The sequence below is a fragment of the Macaca mulatta genome, chromosome 15 (assembly GCF_049350105.2).
Source record: "Macaca mulatta isolate MMU2019108-1 chromosome 15, T2T-MMU8v2.0, whole genome shotgun sequence".
Lineage (NCBI taxonomy): Eukaryota > Metazoa > Chordata > Mammalia > Primates > Cercopithecidae > Macaca > Macaca mulatta.
Window position 1 is genome coordinate 84,714,028 of NC_133420.1, and position 9,394 is coordinate 84,723,421.

Genomic DNA, 9,394 nt, shown 5'->3' on the forward strand with positions numbered 1-9,394 from the left:
AGCTCATCTAGACCAATTTCTCTTACCTTTCTGATGAGGAAATAGAGACACAGAGAGGTCAAGTGACTAGTCCACGGTCACACAGGGAGAAAGGTTGGAGAAAGAACTGGAATCCAGACAAAGCAGGCCACTTTCTTCTCTGTCTCTTTCTCTCTCTTTCTCTCTCCCTCTCTCCTCCCTCTCTCTCATAATGCCTTCCCTGCCTTTCTCAACTTCAGCCTCATTTGAAAACTTTAAGGAAATATGTATGTCCTTCCGGGGTGCCAACTCATATATTATCTCTATTCATCTATATCTCAGTCACTAGACTATAAATTGTGTGAAATCATGATCCATTTCTGTTTTCTTCTCCACCGAATCCTTAAGATTCAGAAAAAATAACTGAACTATAGTAGATCCCAAGTCTTTGTGAATCATGAATAAATTAGTGGGAGAGTGATAATAATGTCACTATTGAGATAGCACAATCAGAGAAAAAAAAAATCAGGTGGTAGGTTGCAAAGAAGTTGCAAATGCCATCAGAAACCATGTTTTGGTTCCATGGATTTTTCCCTTTGTAGTGAGTCGCAGGTACTTGGTGCTGTGGAAGAAATCTGAATGCATATCCTAAGAAGACAGTGAATGTGCAGGAGAAATTTGGTAACTGTTCAAAAGTCCATCTCACTGTAACAGGCAAGAACCTTTCAGAGTCTATGCACACAATGACTGATATCAAGTAAGGGAGAAGCCCATACAGATACCAAATGAAAACCTTACCTGGTGAACACTTCTCCGTGTCAGGGTTTTGCTCCCCAGTCATGTATGTTTTGAGGTACACAGCCTCAAAGACTTCTCCCAGCTGAGATTCACCAGTAGTGGCATGGCTGGAAGTCCTGAGTAATGTTCACCTAAGATTTCCAGCTCCCTGCTTTCCGGGCATATGGCAGGGATGCACTGCCTGGGACTTTTATAGCAAGCTGAGGCCACGGAACCAGATCTAGCCAGTGAGTTGTAAGAACAGCTTTCCGGAATCTGCAGAGCTCTTTCCATTTGCCAAAGCAATGAGCAGTGTTCATGACAGTGGTTGTTACCTTAACCTGGTTCCCTGAGTGAGGAGACAGAAAGCAGGGCCGTGCAATGAATGTGGATCAGTGCAAGGGAGGGAAAGCCTTCCTTATTCCAAGTCACTAGGATTTGAGCATTGTCACATAGTATGACCTAGGCAGACAGATCCAATGTGTGAAGTAATTTAAGGAGTTTAATGGGTGTGGCATTTAATAGTATTAAAATCTGTAAAGAGAAAGTTATTCCTTTTTCAAATCTTTTGTGGTCATTTGGAAGAGTCCAGAAGAAGCCTGGTTCTGAGGCTGGTGAGGCTTTAACAGATCTCCTGCTCACCTGCCTTTTAAACACAGAGCAGAACTTGAGCTTGGAGTTCTATTGGTTTGTTTTCACATTTTAGAGTGACCTCTATTTATGGAATGTGATACTATGTTTTTTAAATATATGGAATGTTATAAACTTTCCTTTGAAAATTTATTTATTTAAATTATAGTAATGTAACTAACATTTCTATCGTGCTTACCATGTGACAGACCTATTTTAGGTCGTTGACATGTACTTGTCTGTTGAACCCTCATAACAATCCTATGAAATAGTTGCTATTTTTATCTCCACTTAATCGATGAGAAAACAGAAGCACAGAGGTTAATAAGCAGCCCGAGTTCCCCCAGTTAGTAAGTGATAGAGCCCGAATTCAAATCCAGATAGTCTGGTTCCACAATTTGTATGCTATGAGTTAATCTTTTAAAAATATTATTTCTCCTGTGGTTCAGTTGGTACATGCCCACAACAAAAATTATGAAGGTGGTACACGAATGATTATACTTTGGGAAACATGTCCTCTTTTGTCGACCAGGAGATTTGGTTTGCCCCCTTGCCACAGGGTTACCTTTCACCAGACTCACTCACATGTGTTCCTGTTCAGGCCAGAGAATGCCTTGCCTGGTTCCTATGGAGGGCAGGCATGGCTCTGGAGCAGGAACTCCAAGCAAGAATCTTCTATGTGGCCATAGAAGGAAGATGTATTTGTGAAAGATTGAAGAAAAATAAGAGGGACTATAGATGATCAGATGGGAGTGAGTGAGTGAACATTTATGTCTGAAACTTTTCTCTTCTGAGATATCCTCCTTCTAGAAGGCTTGGAGCTGTGGGCACTCAATCAATACATGCATGAGGTTCTTGCCACCCACACATAGTGCCAGCTAGCTCCAGCTGTTCCCAGGTCCTCTCTGTATAGAGGAATTAAAGGAGGCACCCTGATAACAATCCATTGATTAGAAATAGATATTTCTGTGCGTTTTGTTTTAAGATTTTCAGCCCCTGGAATATCTTGTGTAGACCACTTACTACTTCAAATTTTACAACAAAGAAAGCTAAAATAAATTTCGTCTTGAAACTTATCTAGCATAGAACACTCCAGTTTCTTTGTGTGGTGGCTTGCTAATGTTATTGGGAAGCTTTTCTTGCTGAGATTATTGTGGCTTTAAGGCCTATATTCTGGTGGGGAGAAAACTAGCTTCAGGGATCAATGAGTTTGAAAGGGAGCCTTTCCTCAGTCAGGATGTACTGACTTTGGCTTCTCCTAGTAGGAAAAGCAAGTCTGTCTGAGTCTCTGCAGTCCTCAGGCCATTTTGTTCTTGCTATATTTTTTATTGTTGTGCTGCCTAAGCAAATAGAAATAAGGCTAGTGGTGAAAAAATGCACAAAAGAGGCTCATATGTTATTCAATGCAACATTATTTGGTGGTGGTTGGGGTGGGAAATCCATATCCATCATTGATTAAACATAGGAAGTGTGAGTCAACAGACTGGTATCTCTTAGTCTTGTTACCTTCATCACCATTTCCTGGACAGCAAACCCAGTGAATCCTCTCCTATTACAATTTACTCAGCCAAGAAGACGTTAGTTTTATTTTCAAGGAATTTGTTATTGTTCCTCTAAATAATTAGAAATCACGGGAACACAGCTTCTCCTTCCCAATATTAAGAAAGTGTACATATTTAGACAATAGATGGCAGTGTTTCCACAAATTTTAATATTGCAATAGCTCTTAGAGAAAGCTTAGTGCTCAGCTCTTCAGTAGCTTGCCGTGATCGTATAGTGGTTAGTACTCTGCGTTGTGGCCGCAGCAACCTCGGTTCGAATCCGAGTCACGGCAGGAGGGGAGAAGGTTTTTGGAAGAGAATAAGACTGATCCCAAGCTGTATTGCATCTAAACAACATTTGCAACCAGACATGCCATCATGAAAATCAATAAAACAGAAATCATTATGAATATTTTCAACTTTAGGGAGATGGCATATGCAGAGTGACTTTATTAATGCACTAATCCTGTTGCAAGTGTGTTGCGTGTGGGGTTTTTTATTTGCATCGACGGGTAATATGATAAAACTGGAGTGTAGTGGGCATGTAATTATTATTAATTACAACTACTTAAGCTCTGCTTTGAGCAGACTCGTCAAGTCTGCTTGCTTTTGAGCCTTGCCAGGGCTATACAGTAATAACAACCCTGAATTATTTGGAAAGATGTCAGCAGTAGATGTGGAAATCCTGTTTAACCAGGCATGAATTGTTGTTAGGAGGGTTTTTTCAGGATGACAGAGAGAAAATGAACTGTCCCTTATCAGTAATTGCAGGAAACATTTTGTTTCTATGATATGAACTGGCTGTAATTTAACTTTCCTGCATCATTGGATAATGTAAGAAGCCAGTTGTTGCTCAGAACGAAAATCTCTGAAGTGGGCATTTGGGTCTGATAAAGGGCATATTATAAGTAGACAATGGGGCTCAAACAATAAATAATGTCCATATATGGCAAGAAAATTTTAATGACATTTTCCAAAAGACTGGGGTTTGTATTGTAAGTGGTTAAATGTTGAATTAATGTGAGAAACACAGCTTTAATGGGCCTTTCTCCAGGACTTAAAAACATGGACAATACAGCCTGAAAATGTCAACTGTAAGTATGTTATAATAAGGTTTTACTGCTCTAAAATTATACCCCACTATGTTTTAAATAAGGGGTCACTAGAACGTGTTTTTTAATGCCCCAACCCCTGTCTCACAGACAGCCTAGCAAAAATTCATATTTGTTATTTATGTAATACTAAAAATATTTTCAAATAAAAATATGTGCAGAGACTAGAAACAGAATCTATCAAGTTCTTTCAGAGCCAGCAAATTCTTAGAAGTAATATTCTAGAAAAACTGCAATAAATATCTCTTCTCCCTTTCCAAAAAAAGATCAGTCTCTGATTATGGACCCAAAAATATTGGCCTCATAGTATTATGATGTAAGTAAAATGTGCTTATTTCCTCTTTCAATACTCACTTTCAAGACCATTTTCTACTCTGAGGTCTCCTCTTCCTAAATATGGCAAATTCCCCAGTCCTCACCTCTTAATCCTTATCCCCCACAAATTCTGCTTTCCCTTCTCCAAAGAGTTTAACCTAGGCTTTGCCTTAAGTCTGCAAGTCCTCAGCTGCCTGGTACTAATACTGTTTCAAGAAGACAGCTGAATTGCAATTGTTCTTACATTAAAACAGAATAAGCCCATCTATGGTTATTTGTATTTTATTAAGAGGCTGAAAGTACAATGAATTTCTCCTTTGAAGAAGGAGAATGTGTTGGTCAGAATTCAATGGTTACAAGCTAAAGAAACAACACGTACTGATTTAGAGAGAACCATGTACCCAGGAATGGGTGCAGCAGGGGCTTAAGAAACAATTGGAACTAGGGAATAAAAGATGACCAGAACCAACTCTCTCCATCTCACCCCATATTTCTTTCTGAATGTTGCCTTTATTCTCTGAAACTGACTTCTACATGGCAAGAAACATGGCAGCTGGCAGCAACTCCTACCTTTTGTATCTGAAGCATTGCCTCCAGCAGGAGATTCCCTTAGTTACTGGTCAAAAAATACTAGGGAAGGATCTTATTGGCTTACCTTTGGTCAGGTGTCCCTCACTGGACCAATCAGCTGTGGTCAAAAAATACTAGGGAAGGATCTTATTGGCTTACCTTTGGTCAGGTGTCCCTCACTGGACCAATCAGCTGTGTACATGGGGATAGATATATGTAGTATACAAGAGAACCCCTCCCCTCCCTTGTCTTGAGGCCAGTCTCAGAGTGAGAGCATTGCTAGCCCTAGAGACATCTCAATTGTCTCCCTCAGAAGCTTTTCCCACTGCACTACTCAAGCACACCATTTGGTGGCTGTCTACTTCCACCAACCCATGAGTTCAGTTGCCAAACTACTAACATGTTTACTGCCTTGTGAAAAAGAAAAGCAGTGGGACAGGGGAGGTCAGAATATGACAATTAGTCTGGACTCAACTTTTTGAGCACAGGGACACAGGGCAACTGCCTGGACCAGGGGAGCACTTCCTGTTTTCTCTCCTCTGTCTCACCAAGAGAGGCCTTTTCCCCTGGATGACAGTGCTCCCAACTTAGCTAGTAAAGAGCACAAAATCTTCCTGACGCTACCAAATAAATCAACTTGAATTTGGGCAAGTTATCTAAGCTGTCACAGTTAAAAAAAAAAGGGGGGGGGGAGGCGGGGGGAGAGGAGAGATAGTACCTTGAGAATTAAAAGAATAATATACAAACAAACAAAAGCCACTTAATACAGGAGCACATAGTAGAAATGCAACACTGGTGCCTAGCAGGCATGCAACAAGTCATATTTATCCTTACTATTTTAAGGCTGCCTCACCAACCATCCAGCCTCCATTGACAGACTCTGTAGAGTGAGTTTTCCATTAGGAAAAGGACTCTTTACCATTGATTTCAGAAGTTTAAAAAAAAAATGTAATCAAGTGGATGACAACCCAGGGGTAGAAGAAGAGTCAGGATCTACTGAGTGACCAGATCCATGTCCAAGTTTCTGTCCTGGTTCACTCTTCATTAGGTTATTGTGACTGAGTGTCATAATAACCAATGGTTGTTTTCATCAACAAGGAGTTTGCTGACATTGGGTTTCCTTCTTGCTGTTGTTAAAATGTGTTTTCACTCTAAAACCAACACAACATTGAGTTAGTTTTCAGAAATGTTAAAGCCCAAGTTATGAGAGAAAAGTCTAATTTTGAATTACATTGAGAAATTATCTGCTTTTAAATTTTGTAGAATCATTTGATAAATATCTCAAAGGCCCCATTATTTCCATGCCCAGATTGTCTACATTTTATACCAAACCCAATACCTGCTCATGAAAACTCAGGGAGACTATGATATAATCTTACAAAAACTGTCTCTCCAAAATGTCAATTATGAAGCATTTCAGGGCTGGACATGGTGGTTCATACCTGTAATCCCAGCACTTTGGGAGGCCAAGGTGGGTGGATCACTTGAGGTCATGAGTTCAAGACCAGCCTGGTCAAAATGACAAAACCCCCTCTCTACAAAAAATACAAAAATTAACTAGGCAAGATGGCGGTTGCCTGTCATCCCAGCTACTTGGGAGGCTGAGGCATGAGACTCACTTGAACCTGGGAGGCAGAGGTTGCAGTAAGCTGAGATCGTGCTACTGCACTCCAGCCTGGGTGACAGGATAAGGTTGTGTCTCAAATAAATAAGTAAATAAATAAATAAAAGCATTTCAGGGAAAAGGCAAGTCATTCTCAAACTAGATTCCTTGACAAGTTTTTAACATTAATGAGGAAACTTTCGAAAAAGGACAGAATCCTGATTTTGATCACATGACTTGGACAACTGTAGTTTTCACCAGTTACTTTGTCATACCCTGGATCTGTTTATTCAAATTATAACATCATTTGCTCATTGAAAAGTCAGGAAAGCTTTTTTTTCTTTTCTTCCTAGGAGTCAACTACCATGGCAAGAGGAAGTCTTAATTCGTTGTGTAATCTGTTATTTTCTGTCCCTCATGTTGGTAGCAGCAGTCAGTTATCTACTAGAGTTTGTTCAAGCAAAAAAAAATTTTACCCATGTAACTGTAATTGAGTACCTGAATTAAAAATTCAGAACTATATATGCTTGCTTTATTACCATAAGCTTATGACTTTACCTAAATGCCTCTTGCTTGCTTGCTCCCTGCAGTATAGTGGGCCAGAGCTATCTTCTTAATCTCCACCATTAACCTATTGAATTGGAGAGGGCTTATATTACAATATTTTCTATGCCTACATTTTAGTGAGCTTTCATAAATAAAAGAAATTAACATTTATTTTTCTGATTAAGTCATAAATTGAATTCAAAGTAAATTAGTCATACAATGAATACTTTCTTATTTAAAAACCAACATCTATTCCAAATTATGAAGAATGTTAAGTGGTTTTTTCCCAATAAAAATATGCCAATGCATAGAAAATGATTTATTACATCAGAATCTGAATGGATGGAATTCACTTTCAGAGAGTACTGCTGGCCAGAGAGGTTGTTGCTGCAAGCCCCATGGTAGCAGTGGTGGGGAGGGGGCGCTCCTAAGGTGCAGGACACTGGAGCAGCAGTGGACCCAGGAGGGTCAGCTGGTGGTGGCTTGCGAAAACAAAGTGCTTCCCACCAACAGCTGCTGCAGTTTCACCCACAGGATCTAAGCATTGAGGGATGATGAAGGGACTATTTCTTCCCTCTGTAGCTCAGCCATAGGAAGCATGAGACGTTGACAATTCTGCCGGTGCTCCTAACTGTTCTAAGGTGTTATCACTTATCTAATAACATCACCCTTAAAGGCTGAAGATCTGTGGCAAGGCCTGGAAATGTGGGCCTTCCAGGGAGGAAAATTCTGACAAAAGCTAAATCTGAGAGAAAGTTTTTCTAAAGAGACTTGGATTCAGATCCTGCCTCTGCCACTCTTGACTCCTTGACTTTGGACTTGACCTCTTTGTGCTTTGGTTTCTTAGCAAACTGGGGAGATTATGTGAATTAGGTAAGGGGACGTGTATCTGGTGTGAATCCTGATGACCAGTACTCCCCTTCCCTTCCTTTCCTTCCCAGAGCCATAATCGTTTTTCTATGTTGTTTGTATGGACTTCCCAGCATACCAAAGTCAACCAAAAATAAACATGCCTTGGGTTGAGCCACTGTTACTGGCAGCAGCTGTAAGACGCAAATGTCTTCACCTAAGCTCTGTCATTTGATTGCAGGTCATGCAGCCACTAGAAGGGTGAACTTGTGTGTTCCAGTCCCTCTGATCATAAGCAAAGTGCCAGGCAGGGAGGTCCCGGTCAAGATGCGCCAGGATAAGTGAAATTGCCACTAGATGGCGCTGCTTTTTGTCGTTCATCAAAGACCAGGGGCTTTTTCTTTCTTTTTTTTCCTCCACGGATTCCTCGCCCAGGGTGTCAGCATCCAGGATCCTAATCTTACCAGACCTCTCTGTTCTCTGAAAGGAGGTCCTATTTTCAACATATTATCAAGATCAGAGGACCAAACAGACTCCACCTACAATCTGGGGGAATTACCTCAACAGTGTTGTCTTTATCCAGAGGTGATTTTAAAAGAATATATTGTATTTGAATGTCAGCGTTCAAAGGCTTTGAGGCAGAAAATTCCATTTCAAAAGAAAGTGTGATTAATGAAGCCACATAAATCCTGTAGAGGCTGGAGCAATTTCAGAAATCACACCATACAAATCAAAGAAGCAGGTTTTTCTACATCCTCTCTCACTTTCTCTTGTTCTTATTTCGGCACCATCTCGACCCTTCCTTCCCTCTTTCTCTTTTGCAGTTTCTTGGATGCATGTACCCCCAATCTCCAAAACATAAGGGAACTTGATCAGAAATCCTAGATTCAGCTAGCTTCAGGCTCTGGCCTGAGCCATTTCTCCTTGTTCTTCCCCCAGGAGATTCAAAGAGAGTTGAGGCTGTAGCACTCAACTCACACACCTCACTGTTTGCTTGTAAGATGGATTCAAACTCTGGAACTCCACTTGGCCCAGTCTTAACAAGATGTTTTCCTTAAAGAAAAATCTAGGCCAGGCAAGGTGGCTCATACCTGTAATCCCAGCACTTTGGGAGGGTGAAGTGGGAGGATTACTTGAGCCCAGGAACTTGAGGCCAACTTGGGCAACATGGCAAAACCCCATATCTACAAAAAATATAAAAATTAGCGAGGTACGGTGGCATATGCCTGTAGTCCCTGCTACTCAGGAAGCTGAGGTGGGAGGCTCACCTGAGTCTGGGGAGGTTGAGGCTGCAGTGAGCCATGATCACACCACTGCACTCTGGCCTGAGTGACAGAGTGAGATCCTGCCAAAAAAAAAAAAAAAAAGGCTGAATTAAAGAATAATGCAGATCTATACCTTTTCTAGAAGAAGTAGCAGGGGAATTTTAGAGACTGCCCCACAAAGAAAATTATCCAAAAATCCCCTTTAGGCATTTCTCTGTCTCCTTCAAA

At 40.8% G+C, this 9,394-nt stretch overlaps 1 non-coding gene across 1 annotated transcript; it reads left to right on the forward strand.

Annotated features, from left to right (window-relative positions):
- Positions 1–3,127: 3,127 nt before the first annotated feature.
- Positions 3,128–3,199, forward strand: TRNAH-GUG (transfer RNA histidin (anticodon GUG)). Its single transcript has one exon. It is a non-coding gene; the product is annotated as a tRNA-His (tRNA).
- The last annotated feature ends 6,195 nt before the right edge of the window (positions 3,200–9,394 follow it).